This window comes from Oryx dammah, unplaced genomic scaffold (assembly GCF_014754425.2).
Source record: "Oryx dammah isolate SB20612 unplaced genomic scaffold, SCBI_Odam_1.1 HiC_scaffold_11232, whole genome shotgun sequence".
Classification (NCBI taxonomy): Eukaryota; Metazoa; Chordata; class Mammalia; order Artiodactyla; family Bovidae; genus Oryx; species Oryx dammah.
Window position 1 is genome coordinate 2,838,419 of NW_024080625.1, and position 17,886 is coordinate 2,856,304.

A 17,886-nucleotide genomic window follows, 5' to 3' on the forward strand; every position below is an offset into this window, starting at 1 on the left:
CAGGGACGGGGGAGCCTGGTGGGCTGCCGTCTATGGGGTCGCACAGAGTCGGACACGACTGACTGACGCGACTTAGCAGTAGCAGCAGCAGCATTGTGACCCTAAGGCGTAATGCTCAACAGCACCACCAGAGGACGGCAGCCCCGCTCTGCTGCTCTGAAAAAATATTCCATGGAATTTTCCAGGCAAGAATACTGGAGTGGGTTGCCATTTCCTTCTCCATGAAAAACCTCAGTGAATACGTTTTATATGGGAAAGTAAATACTCTTGTTCTATCTAAAGCTTATTAAAAGAATTTTGTTCTCGGTACTCTGCAAGATCACCTCATCTTTCAGTTCATTTCAGTTCAGCCGGTCAGTCATGTCCGACTCTTTGACCCCATGGACTGTAGCATGCCAGGCTTCCCTGTCCATCATCAACTCCCAGATCTTGCTCAAACTCATGTCGTGGAGTCTGTGATGCTATCCAACCATCTTATCCTCTGTCTTCCCCTTCTCCTCCTGTCTTCAGTCTTTCCTAGCATCAGGGTCTTTTCCAATGAGACAGTTCTTCGCATCAGGTGCTGCAAAATGACTTAGAAAGTGAGTCACAGTAGGGTCTCACCCATTCCCTGCTCAATAGATAGGGCTGCAGAAAGTGTTTATTTCTTCCTTAGGTTAATCAGCTTTGGAGAAATAGATCAGTGGATCAACGGTCTGCGATGGGACAAACATTGATGTGTGCCTTTGTTTCCCCAAACATTTTAGGATAAATTATCTCCTGGAACATGATCTCATGAAAATAATTAACACTGGTTTGGCAATTACTTTGTATCAAGCCTTGTTCTTATTGCTTCATACAAGGTAGGTATGATAATTATCTTCATTTTATGCATGAGGAAACTAGCAAAAAGAGGTTAGGTATTTAAGGTAAGGTTGTTCAGCTAGAAAGGGGAAGAATAGTTTGGCTTCAGAATGTATACTCTTAACCACAGAACTAGAGAAGGCAGTGGCACCCTACTCTAGTACTCTTGCCTGGAAAATCCCATGGACAGAGGAGCCTGGTAGGCTGAAGTCCATGGGGTCGCTAATAGTCAGATACGACTGAGCGACTTCACTTTCACTTTTCACTTTCATGCATTGGAGAAGGAAATGGCAACCCACTCCAGTGTTCTTGCCTGGAGAATCCCAGGGACGGCAGAGCCTGATGGGCTGCCGTCTGTGGAGTTGCACAGAGTCGGACATGACTGAAGCAGATTAGCAACCACGGAACTATGCTACCCTTCAAAAATGATGGCTTTCCCCCAAATCCCATAATTGGGGCTAGATTGCTGGGGCAGTTTTGCACCTAACTCTGTACATGGCTTCATACTGAAGTCGTGGATTATTTTCAAATTATCAAAAGGATTCCTAGTAATTCAGTTGGTAAGGAGGAAAGTCTGAAATGCAAGGCAGACACTCAACTTCATGTGTGCATGCTCACCCATGCTAAGTCAGTGTCTGACTCTTTGCAACCCCATGGACTGTAGCCCACCAGGCTTCTCTCTCTATGGAATTTCCCAGGCAACAATGCTAGAGTGGGTCACCACTTCCTCCTCCAGGGGATCTTCCCAACCCAGGGATCAAAGCTGTGTCTCCTACATTGGCAAGTGGGTTCTTTACCACTGAGCCACCTAGGAAGCCCTAAGAACTCAGGGATGATATTAATTGGGGCATAGCCTTCCATGAAGTTGAAATTATGTAGCTGAAATTTCTTTTAAGGGGAATCATGACAGCTTTCAGAGTAGATCGTTACAGACTTTAGAACTCTCACAAGAATGTTAAGGGCAAAGTTGCTGTGCCTCACTGACTTGTCTGAGTCTCTACCAGCAGAGCTAGAATTTGAATCCAAGGACCTAAAATTCCCAGTTTCAAGTGCAGAACTCTCTATAACAAAGCTTCCCCCTTCACAAAATTCTCTTTCTTCCTGGCCGTCTTCCAGGGCCTTTAGCATTCACAAGAGAAAAAAAGTGGAGACGTTTCTTTCAATGTGAACTTAGCAAAATAGATGAAAGAGCTTCCCCAGGTCCCCATGCACTTTAATAGGACTTTGTGCCTCCCTTGGTTCCTTCTGTTAGTGATCATACGAATGTTTCAGATTTGCATCAAGCATGGTGAAAGTGCTGAGATTTTGCCTACTGGCAAGCTAACTAGTTCACCTGCTGAAGTTTAATGGATGCTGGTAGAAAACCCAAACCTCCTGGGTCAGAGACAAAGGACAGTTCATTATTCATAGCAAAACTGTGTTGCCAGACTCAGCATTTTTTGCACCAGCTCCCTAAGCTCCAGCTTCCAAAGGGTAATAGGAAAAGACCAGATGATTCCTGTGAATCCAGCAGATTGTGTCCCAGGAGAAGAACTCTGACCTGAATCTTCTAGAATGGGCAGTAAACATAACAATTCTTTGCTCCAGAGAGAGACCTTGTATTCATCATACTGGGCAGCAGATTTGCCTGTCCTTTGCTCCCATGAGAAACTCTGCCAAGGCTGTTCTCTCCACAAGTATCTTTGAACAGATAGTCTGCCACAAAAGCCTACCATTGCCTCATTTGCAAGATATGCAGAGTGGTTGAGAGGCCCTGGCGCTGGCCTGAGATCCATGGAGGCTGGTTTCCTACTCACATGAATATATGAAAACCAGCCCTATTCCAGTTACTGAATGTTCTGCTATTTTCAAAATGTCTAAGTTAGCTGAATTACTTGACAATCAGACGTGAGTTTCGTGTTGTTTCAATAAAGCCTTACAACAAGGAAGCTAATTTTTTACCTACCTGTACTCAGTACTAATGGGAGAATCCTGGTAATTTTTAAAAGTATTTTTCTAAATACTTTATTCTTCCAATGAAAGAAAAAAGTATTCCCTTTAACACACAAGGGCATGTGAAATATTTTCTTGTTTAGGTAGTGTCATAGAGCAGGAAAGATCAGTGATGACCCGATTTCTTGGTACCCAAATCAGCAACACATATTTTCATGGTCAGTACAGCATTTGAGAGGTACTGTCATGCTGATATGTGTAAATAACTCCCATGTACAGTAATCATTTATGTTAATATAGTTCATCTATATGATAAGAGAAAAGATACCATAAGTATGAAAAGATTAAAATCCTATGTAAATAGTTTTAATTGATGATTAGAATTTTGGCCATTTATGCAACAATTTCCTTTCTGTTTCTTTTATTGTTGTTCAGGTACTAAGTCGTGTCTGACTCTTTGCGACCGCATGGACTTCAGTATGCCAGGCTCCTCTGTCTTCCACTATCTCCTGGAGTTCAAATTCATGTCCATTGAGGTGGTCATGCTATCTAACCCTCTCACCCTCTGTGGCGCCCCTCTTCTTTTGCCTTCGATCTTTCCCAGCATCAGGATCTTTTCTGTGAGTCAGCTCTTGTCATTAGGTGGCCAAAGTAGTGGAGGTTCAGCTTCAGCATCAGTTCTTCAAAGAACATTCAGGGTTGATTCCCTTTGGATTGACTGGTTTGATCTCCTTGCAGTCCAAGGGACTCTCAACAGTGTATTCCAGCACCACAGTTCAAAAGGATCAGTTCTTTGGCACTCAGCCTTCTTTATGGTCCAACTCTCACATCTGTACGTGACGACTGGAAAAACCATAGCTTTGGCAATATGAACATTTGTCAGCGAAGTGATGTCTCTGCTTTTCTGTTTCCTAGTTTTGAATAACATCAGCTACCATTTGTCATGCACCTTATTATTCAGATAATTTGCATATTTAATCTTATTTGAATTTTAATGGATGTCTATGAAGGAATAAGACACACTCAGATTCAGATCTACCTGCCTGGAAATTTGGTATATTTCTATTGTATTACTCTGCTTTATTGTTACCTGGCCCACTTCTTGGCCTGGAGTGGATTTCCAAGAAGATCTGAAAGCATTGTCCTCCAGGTTGCTAAGTCAGTTGTCTGTCTCCTTCACTTGGGCACGCTGGCATTCTCATCCGTGTTCACTTCTCCACAGCTCAGGAACACCATGGATCTTAGAGATGGAAGGGACCCCAGGAGTCTCCAATACCAGAGCCTCCCCAGTGGGTGCCCATCTGCTTTCTGCTTTGGTGGTTCTTTGGTTGGAAGCGCTTGTAATTAAAAGTTTAAAAAATGTTTCTCTCTGCTGTCATTTTGCAACTTGCACACACTGTTCCTCCTCTGCTCTTAATTTACTTCCTCTTCTAGAAGGACTTATAAAATTAAAGAAAAATGTTTCCAAAGAAGTATGCTGGAAAAGGGCAATAATCCAGGAAGTTTTTATATCTTTAAGTATATTATTAAATATTAAAATATAACTGCTCACTTCTCAAGCACTGATTCAGGTTAAACCATGTCAAGAAATTACTCTAAATCATTTGCCACTGGAAGGATTGGGAGCCGACTTGAGAGAGATGCTGATTGGTGCTAACCTACTATCTATGATGCATCGAACACATTATTCAAGTTTGTAGCTTCAGCAGAAACCCAATATTGAATAAATATCGGGTAAGCATTTTTAAATGCTTCAGGGCGACAGTGTCATTCTTACTTACATTTTTACTTTAAGCTATCCAGCAGATTTAGTGGGTGGTCCAGTAAGTAACTGTCCTCCCAGAAGCCACCATCTATAGCTGTTAACATTCCTTTCTGTGACCTTTAGCCTCTGAGCCATCTACTTTTTCCAACTGAGTGCTTTTTTTTTCCCACTTCAGATACCCTCAGATCCAGGACAAAGTATCAAGAAATTTGAAAGTATCATTTAGGAAAGTTTTTTTTTTTTTACCTTGTACTTTAGAATTACACCTTTTCTTTCTTTCTTTCTTTTTTTTTTTTTTGGTATTTTAGGCAAGTGTAGTGGCCTGGATACTGTCCCCTAAAAATTCACATTCATCCAGAACCTCAGAATGTGACCTTTCGGGAAATTTGTAGATTAATTAGTTAAAGATCTGAAAATGAAATCATCTTGGATTTCAGCCGGACCTTGAATCCTATAACTAGAATCTCTTTAAAAAGAGGAGAGGACACAGGGAGACCTATAGAGAAGAGGGAGAAGTAAAGAAAGAGGTAGAGACTGGGGATAAGTGCAAGCAAGCCACCACCAGGGATTGCTGGCAGTCACTGGAAGTAGCAGAGAGGCATGGAGGGATTTTTTCCTTACAGGACCCAAGCCACCAACCCTACTGACACCTTGATTTCAGACTCCAGTCTCCAGAACGACGAGAGAATACATTTCTGTTATTTGCAACCCCTGAGTACGACGAGAGAATACATTTCTGTTATTTGCAACCCCTGAGTTTGTAGCAATTTGTTATGATGACTGTCCTAGGAAATTAGTACAGTGCTGTAACAACAAACAGTTTAAAACTGATGAAGCATAAGTGTTTATCAATAAACGGTGTCCTAATCAAACAGGATACTTTGAGAAAAGGAAGAAGGAATGGCTGGAGGATGTTACTGAGTCTGAAAATGGGCTGCTGCCTTAACTAAAAAACATCATTCTTCATAAAGAGAGGACTGCCTGTTGTGTTCTCTCTGCTCTTCTCCACAGCCCTGACTGCATTGTATTGCGGTGATTTGTCTTCCTCAAGGGCCCTTTCTTAGTCTCAAATGAGGCTCTGTGTCCTAGCAGAGGGGCTGATGCATAAGTCACGATAAGTACTCAATAGATAGAGGGACATGCATCCGGGTGCAGGCCTCATGGGCACCTGTTTTCCTGGCATAACTATTAATACTGTCTTCTTTCTGGATGTAGAGAATAGATTTGTGGTTATCAAGGGGGAGAGGAGAGAGGAAGGGAAGAACTGGAAATCTGAGGTTAGCAGATGCAAACTATTATTTTCATATACAGGATGGATAAACAAGTTTCTACTGTATAGCACAGGGAACTATATTCAATATCCTGTGATAAACCATGATGGAAAAGAATATGAAAAAGAATAGAGATATATATGTATAGCTGAATCACTTTTCTGTACAGTAGAAATTATCACAACATTGTAACAACATTGTATTATATTGTATACTGCAATAAAATTAATTTTAAAATATCAAATAGTGTTCTCTTTCATATTCAGAACTGTCCCATTTGGATGAAAAGCTATTCTATTAATTTATGCTTTTGCACATATAGAATAGATGATTTTGGAAATACTGTTATGAGTCTATTTGAAAAATGGCAGAGCCAAGATTTTCCCTATCTTTTTATTGTAAAATTCACACATGTATTAATACATCCAGAATAATCCTATTAAAGTGATTTCAATTCAGTTCAGTCGCTCAGTCGTGTCCGACTCTTTGCGACCCCAGGCATGACAGCACGCCAGGCTTTCCTGTCTATCACCAACTCCCGGAGTTCACTTAGATTCACCTCCATCGAGTCAGTGATGCCATCCAGCCATCTCATCCTCTGTCGTCCCCTTCTCCCCCTGCCCCCAATCCCTCCCAGCATCAAAATGTTTTCCAATGAGTCAACTCTTCGCATGAGGTGGCCAAAGTACTGGAGTTTCAACTTTAGCATCATTCCCTCCAAAGAAATCCCAGAGCTGATCGCCTTCAGAGTGGACTGGTCGGATCTCCTTGCAGTCCAAGGGACTCTCAAGAGTCTTCTCCAACACCACAGTTCAAAAGCATCAATTCTTCGGCGCTCAGCCTTCTTCACAGTCCAACTCTCACATCCATACATGACCACAGGAAAAACCATAGCCTTGACTAGACGGACCTTAGTCGGCAAAGTAATGTCTCTGCTTTTGAATATGCTGTCTAGGTTTAGAGCATGTCTTTTCACTGCCCCAAATCCTCCCATTCCTTTTCATCTCACTGAATGACCACAACCAAAGTCCTTACAGTGGCCTACAAGTTGCCACATGATCTGATCCATTTCCTCCCTCATCTCACCACCAGGGTCTTGTCCAATTGCCCTCCTTGCTGACACTCAAACATACATGTAGGCTACTGAGTCGGGGAATTTGCATTTGTTACTGATAAATACATCAACATTTGTGGAATGTAGCCAAAGCAGTATTGGAGTATTAACAGATTAGCTAAAATCGAAATAAGAAAATAGAAAATGAATGGCCTAATGTTAAAACTCAGTTATCTAGAAGAAAATCACAAATAATCCCAAAGACAGTAAAATAAAGGAAATAATGATGATAAGTTTACAAATTAATGAAATTAAAAGCCTATAGAGATGATCAACTATAGATCCAAAGTGGCTATTCTGACAATTTTCAGCAATAAAAAAGAGAAAGCATAAGTAAACAATACTAGATATTAAGAAGTGTAAGCTCTCAGGTCATGTCACATGCAGGCTCAGTCATGTTCGACTCTTTGTGACCCCATAGATTGTAGTCTGCCAGGCTCCTCTATCCATGAAATTTTCCCAGCAAGAATACTGGAGTGGGTTGCTGTTTCCTCCTCCATGGGGACCTTCCTGACCCAGAAATCAAACCTGTGTCTCCTGCATTGGCAGGAGGATTCTTTACCACTGAGACAACAGGGAAGCCCTGTGTAGGCTCTATGAGGAATTTTAACTCATAGGAAAATGAAATAAGCAAGCAATAATTTTGAAAATATAGATGAAATAAGCATTTTTAAGAAAAAGATAAATAACCAACACATGACTCAAGAGAGAAATTTTTGAAATGCAAAAATGCCAATATACATTAATGAGAGATTGGTAATCAGACTTCAGTCAGTTCAGTTGCTCAGTTGTGTCGACTCTTAGCATGGACTGCAGCACGTGAGGCTTCCCTGTCCATCACCAGCTCCCGGAGCTTACTCAAACTCATTTCCATTGAGTTGGTGATGCCATCCAACCATCTCATCCTCTGTTGTCCCCTTCTCCTCCTGTCTTCAATCTTTCCCAGCATCAGGGTCTTTTCCAACGAGTAAGTTCTTCGCATCAAGTGGCCAAAGTATTGGAGTTTCAGCTTCAGCATTAGTCCTTCCAATGAATATTCAGGACTTATTTCCTTTAGGCTGGACTGGTTGGATCTCCTTGCTGTTCAAGGGACTCTCAAGAGTCTCTCCAACACCACAGTTCAAAAGCATCAATTTTTCAGTGCTCAACTTTCTGTATGATTCAACTCTCTCATCCATGACTACTGGAAAAACTATAGCTTTGACTAAATGGACCTTTGTTTTTAATATGCTATCTAGGTTGGTCATAGCTTTTCTTCCAAGGAGTAAGTGTCTTTTAATTTCATGGCTGCAGTCACCATCTGCAGTGATTTTGGAACCCCCCAAAATATAGTCAGTCACTGTTTCCATTGTTTCCCCATCTATTTGCCATGAAGTGATGGAACTGGATACCATGATCTTAGTTTTCTGAATTATAAGTTTTAAGCCAACTTTTTCACTCTCCTCTTTCACTTTCATCAAGAGGCTCTTTAGTTCTTCTTCGTTTTCTGCCATAAGGGTGGTGTCATCTGCACATCTGAGGTTATTGATATTTTGCCTGGCAATCTTGATTCCAGCTTGTGTTTCTTCCAGCCTGACATTTCACATGATGTACTCTGCATATAAGTTAAATAAGCAGGGTGACAATATATTCCCCCTAAAAAAAAATCAGTAACAGAAGGTTTTATAAGCCAATTGCACCAATCCTTTGGGCTTCCCAGGTGGCACAACTGTAAAACATCTGCCTGCCAATGGAGGAGATGCAAGAGATGCAGTTTCGATCCCTGGGTCAAGAAGATTCCCTGGAGTAGGAAATGGCAAACCACTTCCTGCCTGGGATTCTTGCCTGGGAAATTCCATGGACAGTGGAATCCTTTAAGGAACAGATCATTTCTATTTTATATAAACTGTTATATAAAAAGATGGAAATTTATTTATGTTATACACTTAGTATAATCTTGATAATAGCATAGTATATTTACCCAGGTCTGCCACACTGCAGGTGGATTATTTACCAGCTAAGCCACCAGGAAAACCCAAGAATACTGAGTGAATAGCCTATCCCTTCTCCAGCAGATCTTCCCAACCCAGGAATTGAACTGGGGTCTCCTGCATTGCAGGCAGATTCTTTACCAGCTGAGCTACCAGGGAAGCCCTGATAATAACATTAGTAATTAAAGATAAAACTTATAGGCCTGTCATACATATGAACGTTATTTTTATAAACATATTTGTGAATTAAATCTAGCAACATACAAACCCAGAAGATATTAAATGTTCAACGTTAGGAACACATTAATATACAGTATTGACATTGTAAAGAGAAAAAATTGTGTGATAATCCTAGCAGATGTAAGAGAAAAGAATTAGATGAAATTCAACACTCATATTTTTTTAGTTTTAAGAAAACCTAACCCCTCCTAACAAATATGAAAAGACAATTCTACCAAATATTTATTAAATGAAATCACAATAAAAAAAACCTCTTTTAGATTTCATAAAAAGAGAGAATATTCCTCAATTCATCTTGGTATGAAGCATAATCTTGATGCTAAAACTAGATGAGGACAGTGAAGGGAGGCAAAATATGCTAGCCCAAAACATGCCACTTTGGCTTAAGGATTATTTTGAGCTAAAAACATTTGAAAAACAGCAGATATAAGAAGGACACTCTGGGGGGAAAAAAAAAAAAGCACGAGCTAAAAAAAATTCCCAGGTAAAAATTCCTTCCCTGTACCAAGAAGAATTATTCTTATCAACAGAGATGAGGAGTGAAGGTGAGGAGAAATATGCACAAATCTTGTTAAAATCACTCTTATCTCCCTTTTAGTCTCTCTATATATTTTAGTTACTTTCCCACAATGATTTCTCTTTGTTTAGTCTAGAATAGAACACTTAGGCATAGCCATGTCTTTGGGTCTTCATTTTCCTATGGAGGCTCCCATGTACATGTATAAATCTGTGTGCTTTTTGCCTATTTATCTGTCCTATATTTAATTTAATTCTCAAGTCCAGCCAGAGACCCTGAGAAGGTAGAGTTAAAGTCCTGCTTTCCCGACAACAATACTAAATAGAAAATTTACAGTCTAAGTTCACTCGTACACATAGATATAAAAATTCTAAACAAAATCTTATAAAACTAAATTCCTTAATCTATAAAAATGTAAATAATTTATGATTAGATGATTTAATGTCTGAAAACAAAATTATATTATTTATTTCTTATGTAGTAAAGCATCTCCCATGCTAGTAAGTTCATGCTTAACAGCTTGCATGCTAGGCTTCAGCATTATTCAAACCAAGAACCTCCAGATGTCCAAGCAGGGTTTAGAAAAAGAAGAGGAACTAGAGATCAAATTGACAACATTCACTGGATTATAGAGAAAGCAAAGGAATTTCAGAAAAACATCTATCTCTGTTTCATCAGCTATGCTAAAGTCTTTGGCTGTGTGGATCATGAAAAACTGTGGAAAGCTCTTAGAGAGACGGGAATACCAGACCATCTTACCCGTCTCCTGAGAAACCGGTATGTGGGTCAAGAAGCAATAGATGGAACGCTGTATGGAACAACTGATTGGTTCAAGATTGAGAAAGGAGTACGACAGGGCTGTCTTCTTTCACCCTGTTTGTTTAACCTGTATGCTGAGCACATCATGGGAAATGCAGGGCTGGATGAGTTACAAGCTGGAATCAAGACAGGCAGGAGAAACATCAACAGCCTCAGATACTTGGATGATGTCACTCTAATGGCAGAAAGTGAAGAGGAACTAAAGAGCCTCTTGATGAGGGTGAAGGAGAAGAGTGAAAGAGCTGGCGTAAGACTAAATATTTAAAAACTAGGATCATGGCATCCAGCCCCATTACTGCATGGCAAATAGAAGGGGGAAGGTGGAAGTGGAGACAGACTTCCTCTTCCTGGGCTCCAAAATCACTGCAGACGGTGACTGCAGCCATGAAATCAGAAGGCAATTACTTCTTGGCAGGAAAGCGATGACAAACCTAGACAGTGTGTTGAAAAGCATAGACATAACCCTGCCAACAAAGGTCCGTATAGTCAAGGCTATGGTCTTCCCAGTGGTCATGTATGGTTGTGAGAGCTGGACCTTAAAGAAGGCAGAATGCCAAAGAATTGATGCTTTTGAACCGTGAAGCTGGAGAAGACTCCTGAAAGTCCCTTGGACAGCAAGGATGTCAAACCAGTCAATCTTAATGGAAATCAACCCTGAACACTCATTGGAAGAACTCATTTTGGTCATCTGATATGAACAGATGACCCATTGGAAAAGTCCCTGATGATGGGAAAGATTGAAGGCAGGAGAAGAGGGCATTAGAGGATGAGACAGCTGGACGGCATCACTGATGCAATGAACATGAACTTGAGTAAATTCTAGGAGATGGTGAGGGACAGGGAGGCCTGGCGTGCTGCCGTCCATGGGGTCGCAAAAAGTCGGACATGACTGGGCAACTGAATAACAACAACAACAATAAAGATTGTAAACTTGCCCCCAAAGAGGTTTGGCCTTTGTCCTTAGCTTCTGGGAGATAATCTCTAAGCATTTGGACTGTCATGCCTGATAGGAATGTCTTTATTTGCCTGGGAGATTTCGCTAACGGGATAGTCTAACAAGGATGATTTAGGGTAGAGAGTGACTACATTGGAAAATGGGGACAAGAGACTGAAGTCAATCACATGGGTGATCAGTCCCCAAACCTGGACACCAAGCTCAGTGAGCTTCCCTGGTTGACAGTATTTTGAGCACTTTTTCACACACTGAAACTGGGAAAGTCATGCATCCATGACTCAATTGGAAAAGGACAACAGAAGCTCTGTGTTTGGTATATCCATATCTCCCTATGTTCTTCTTGACTAATTTTAATCTATCCTAAAATTATCAAATCAATCAAATGATTTTAATTCTCCCCAAATTCCAACAATAAAATAAGCTGCTTTCAAAACTTACATGGAATAGCGAAGGACCAAGAATCACCAAGACATGGCTGAAAAATATGGGGTCTTCTACAGTCTTATGTCAAGATTTATCATACAGCGGTAGGAGTTAAAGCATAGTGTCTGGCACAGGGATTGATCAGTGGAACAGAGTATAGACAGAGAGGAATAAGAGACCTACATATATATATGAGCAATAGTCAATATTAAGAAGAGAAAATCCAAGAATGGAGAGGGAGAAAAGAAAGGAAGATGGTTGAAGAGAGAAATAGTGGTCTCTGTATACATTTGACCACAGTCAAAACGATTTTCCTTAATATGTAAGAAATGCGGGGACATAGAGTGTGGGCCAAGTCACAGTTCAGTTTCCACACCAAGAAAGCGGGTCAAAAGATAGCTTGTGGGGCCTGCTACAAGATGAAACTGTAGTGCCTCTTGTTAAAAAAATATTAATAATTTCAAGACAATGACAGCAAATAATCCAACCAAGTGCAAGACCCGTCTAAGCGTGGGAACCTGTGTGACCACCGCACACGTCACACGCCCATACCCAGCTCTACCAGGAATATTCTACAGATTGCTCTTCAGTGCAGGGTTTGAGTAATGGACTATTTGGAATCATTTTATGCATTGCTGTCAACTTTGTGGGTGTCAACTAGTGTGAAAAAAGTGCAATCGTGTCTGTTTTCACTTACAACTATACATAATATATTCTCTGGAACTAGGGTAAAGAATTTTCTACTTTTTCTCCAGTGATGTTAACTCAAACACACTTGTAACTCAATATACCTCATTTAAAGTTTCAACTCAGACAGTTGCAGGGCATAATCTAGTTCTGAGCATTTAGGAGAGTACTTTAAATTTTCTTCCATTGCTCTCATAAATTTTCTATTGTTTGGCATTTTCCTGTGGCATTCATTTTCAAAGTTGAAAGATTAATGGGACATTTCATCAAAGTAATACCAGGTTATTTCATTTTAGGTTGTTTTTATTGTCAAATAGAATAAACAAATCAGTGTCTAAAATTATAAAGATTATAATATATGAATGTGAATAATTTGTAATCCCTAAATTTGACTTTCTATACTGGAGTACAGTTGAAGCATACTCAAAATTAGTCTTTATAAATTAAAAAAAAAATCTAACCTACCTTAAAGAAGATATCTTGAAAAATATAAATGTATAGAAGGCTCTACTGCATTATTTTGAATCTTCCAAAGACTGACTGGTTGCATTCTTATTTATTATTATAATATGCATAATGCTTCCACTCGACCTATAAAAAGTTCACCATATAAAATTATGTGTGTGTGCGTGCTCAGTCACTCAATCTCATGGCACTCATTGTGACCCCATGGACTGTAGCCCACTAGGCTCCTCTGTCTATGGAATTTTCCAGGCAAGAATATTGGAGTGGGTTGCCATTTCCTACTCCAGGGGACCTTCCCGACCCAGGGATCACACCTATATCTCTTGCGTCTCCTGCATTGGCAGGGGGATTCTTTACCACTAAGTCAGCTGGTTGAAGTTAAAATATTCACAGGTGTTTGGTAGTTTGTTATACCCAGACAGTGCTACTGGGGCCATTCAGGGTAAAATCTATTGCAAAGTAAAATTTTCAAGTGGATTCTTCCACCTCTGCATGAAGAATTCAGCTAACTTTCAGAGGTGTATTAAATGAATGACAATAATTGCTTTCTTTTTATACAGTTACTCTTAAAATGCTGCCCAGGATTTCATCATTGATTTCAGGTCAAATCTTTTTTCAAGTTTTTCTCACTGGAGATCTGCCTGACGCCACAGCCAGAGTTTTTAGGAGTGAATGGGGTAATCTTCATTTGCTATAGTTAAATGGCCTCTATTGTGAGTGATTTTATTTGACAGCATCATAACTGATTACCTGAAGATTCGAACCGATAGCTGTCCCTTCAAGAAAAATTCAATTTGCAATTTACATTTCCCATACTTTTTTCTGCCAGCTGACACACCAACTGCAGCTCTCTGTTCAGCTCTGAAAGGCACTTCTAATGGGAAAAGAAACAGCCTTAACCCTTCTTCAGGATGATCATACTTAGTCACCAACAGAGAAGGACTGGGCTCTATGACTGAGGGCAGAATTGGTACGTGGGAGCAGGGAAGGAGTTAATGAAAGTCCAAAGGCCCACAGAAAACTGATAAACTTTTCAATGACAGGCGCTGGTCCCAAGAATCACGGATTAAAATAGTGGAGCTTTATTGACTATCACCCGGGTTCTCTTAGCCTAAGGTCTGGCACACCTGCTTCTTCCCTGCCAGTCTCTGCTTGTCAATCAGCCACAAGGCATCCACATTTCTGCCTTGTTTATCTTTTTTTTTTTTGATAGAAAAATTTATTGGCCATCTGATAGCCTCTTGTTTGCTCTTATTTGCTCTTGATTTGCTCTTATTCATTTTTCTATCAGATTGCATCTTTTTCTTTTATTTATTTATTTTTTACTTTACAATATTGTATTGGTTTTGCCATACATTGACATGAATCCACCATGGGTGTACGTGTGTTCCCCATCCTGAACCCCTCTCCCTCCTCCCTCCCTATCCCATCCCTTTGGGTCATCCCAGTGCACCAGCCCCGAGCACCCTGTATCATGCATAGAACCTGGACTGGTGATTCGTTTCACATATGATAATTTACAGGTTTCAATGCCATTCTCCCAAATCATCCTGCCCTTGCCCTCTCCCACAGAGTCCAAAAGACTGTTCTATACATCTGTGTCTCTTTTGCTGTCTCACATACAGGGTTATCATTACCATCTTTCTAAATTCCATATATATGTGTTAGTATACTGTATTGGTGTTTTTCTTTCTGGCTTACTTCACTCTGTATAATTGGCTCCAGTTTCATCCACCTTATTAGAACTGATTCAAAGGTATTCTTTTTAATGGCTGAGTAATACTCCATTGTGTATATGTACCACAGCTTTCTTACCCATTCATCTGCTGATGGACATCTAGGTTGCTTCCATGTCCTGGCTATTATAAACAGTGCTGCGATGAACATTGGGGTACACGTGTCTCTTTCAATTCTGGTTTCCTCGGTGTGTATGCCCAGCAGTGGGATTACTGGGTCATATGGCAGTGCTATTTCCAGTTTTTTTAAGGAATCTCCACACTGTTCTCCATAGTGGCTGTACTAGTTTGCATTCCCACCAACAGTGTAAGAAGGTTCCTTTTTCTCTGAACCCTCTCCAACATTTATTGCTTGTAGACTTTTGGATAGCAGCCATTCTGACTGGCATGAAATGGTACCTCATTGTGGTTTTGATTTGCATTTCTCTGATAATGAGTGATGTTGAGCATCTTTTCATGTGTTTGTTAGCCATCTGTATGTCTTCTTTGGAGAAATGTCTGTTTAGTTCTTTGGCCCACTTTTTGATTGGATCATTTATTTTTCTGGAATTGAGCTGCAGGAGTTGCTTGTATATTTTTTGAGATTAATTCTTTGCTCGTTGCTTCATTTGCTATTATTTTCTCCCACTCTGAAGGCTGTCTTTTCACCTTCCTTAAAGTTTCCTTTGTTGTGCCGAAGCTTTTAATTTTAATTAGGTCTGATTTGTTTATTTTTGCTTTTATTTCCAATATTCTGGGAGGTGTGTCATAGAGGATCCTGCTGTGATTTATGTTGGAGAGTGTTTTGCCTATGTTCTCCTCTAGGAGTTTTATAGTTTCTTATCTTTTTTTTTATTAATTTGTAGATGTCATTTATAATTTGGGATAAGTTTTTAACCATTGTTTGTGTTGCAAATGTTTTCTTGTCTTTGGGCTTCCCTGCTCATTCTTAAAGGTATCTTTTGATGAACAGGAGCTATTAATATCAGTGTAATAAAATAAGTGATTTGTGCTTTTATGGTCTCTTTATAATTTGCAATTTTTACATTATGCTGTTTTTAAAGTCTTTCTCTACTCTGAAATCATGACAATATCATATTTCCTTAAAGTTCTTTCATTTTTTTCTTTCACTTTTATAACTGAAAGAAATCTGGAGTTAATATATGTTTATGGTGTAAGATAGAGGTCAGGGTTTTTTTTCTATGTGAATATTTAATTGTCCCAATATTATGTTGAACAGATCTTCCTTTCTCCCACTGTTCTATAATACCACCTTTTTCATAAATCAGGTGTTTCATTGGTCTATTTCTATCATTGTATATTGTTGTTCAGTCACTCAGTTGTGTCTGACTCTTTACGACCCCATGGACTGCAGCACACCAGACTTCCCTGTCCTTCACCATTTTCTGAAGCTTTCTCAAACTCATGCCCATTGACTCAGTGATGCCATCCAGCCATCTTTCCTCTGTCATCCGCTTTCCCTCCTGCCTTCTGTCTTTCCCAGCATGAGGGTCTTTTCTAATGAGTAGACCCTTCTCATCAGATGGCAAAAGTGTTGGAGCTTCAGCTTCAGCATCAGTCCTTCTAATGAATTTTCAGGGTTGATTTCCTTTAGAATTGACTGGTTTGATCTCCCTGAAGTCCAAGGGACTCTCAAGAGTCTTCTCCAATACTAGAGTTAAAAAGCATCAATTTTTCAGTGCTCAGCCTTCTTTATGGTCCAACTCTCATATCCATACAAGACTACTGGAAAAAATAGCCTTGACTAGATGAACCTTTGTTGGCAAAGTGATGCCTTGTACCATTTTCTTAATTTGTACAAATTTCCTAACAACTATAGCTTCCTAGTCTTGATAATCAGGAATCTGGCTTTGTTCATCTTAAAAAATTTCTTGACCATTCTTAGTTCTTGAATTTCTAACTAAATTTCAGCTTGTAAAGTTTAATAATAGTAAAAATAATCAAAGGAGGTTTGCTTTAAATATATAGATCCACCTGATGTTATTATTTTTTTCTGTTTTAAGGATTTTTTTTTTTAAATGTGGGCCATTTTTACAGTCTTTATTTAATTTGTTACAACATTGCTTCTGTTTTATGTTTTGAGTTTTTGGCCTTGGGGCACTGGACTGATATGAAAGTCCCTGATATTATTCTTTACAATTTTGATTCCTCTAATCCATGAATATTTATCTCATTAATTATTTAGATATTATTTTATTTGTTTTAATAATGTTTTGCAGTTATTTTTTGCTTTGAAGTCCTCTGTTAGATTTATTCTTTATATTTGATATTTTTGAAGTTATTATAAGTGATATCTTTTAATTTGATCTTTAAGTTACTAATATTTAGAATTTAAATAGATTTAAAAATACTGTTTCTAGTGACTTTTCTAAACACATTTATTATTTTAATTTGGCTGTGGTTTCTTTTCAGTTATCCCACTCACATAATTATATCATCTGTGAATAGTGATGCTTCATTTCTTCATTTCCAGTAATGATGCAGTTTATTTATTTTTCTTTCCATACTGCATTGGCTAGGACTTCATAAATAAAAGTGAATCTGTGTTTTGTTATAGATTTCAAAAGAAAACTTTCACCATTTTACCATTATTACATTCATTAAATTGCTTTGTAATTATCTTTTATTAAATTTATTAAATTAAAAAAGTTTCTCTGTAGTTCAAGTTTGCTAGGAGTGTTTGCTTTGTTTTTTTTAAATTAATTAATTACTTAATTGATTAGACTGCACCAGGTCTTGGCTGTGGCATGTGAACTCTTAGTTGCAGCATGTGGGACTAACTTCCCAACCAGGCATCAAATCCAGGCCCCTTGCAGTGGGAGTACAGAGTCCTAGGCACTGGACTACCATGGAAGTCCCCTGGAATGTTTGCTTTTTAGAATCATGAATGGACATTAGATTTTTACCAAATGTTTTCCTGCAACTATTGAAATGATGTGTCCTTTTTCTTTCACTCTACAAATACAGTGAATTACATTGATTTAGTTTTCAATGTAAGACCAAAATTCAAAATTGCATTTTTAGAAAAAATCCACTTTGGTGGTGCTAGTGGTAAAGAACCTGCCTGACAGTGCAGGAGATGTAAGAGACACAGATTTGGTCCCTGGATTGGAAAGATCCCCTGGAGAAGGAAATGGCAACCGACTCCA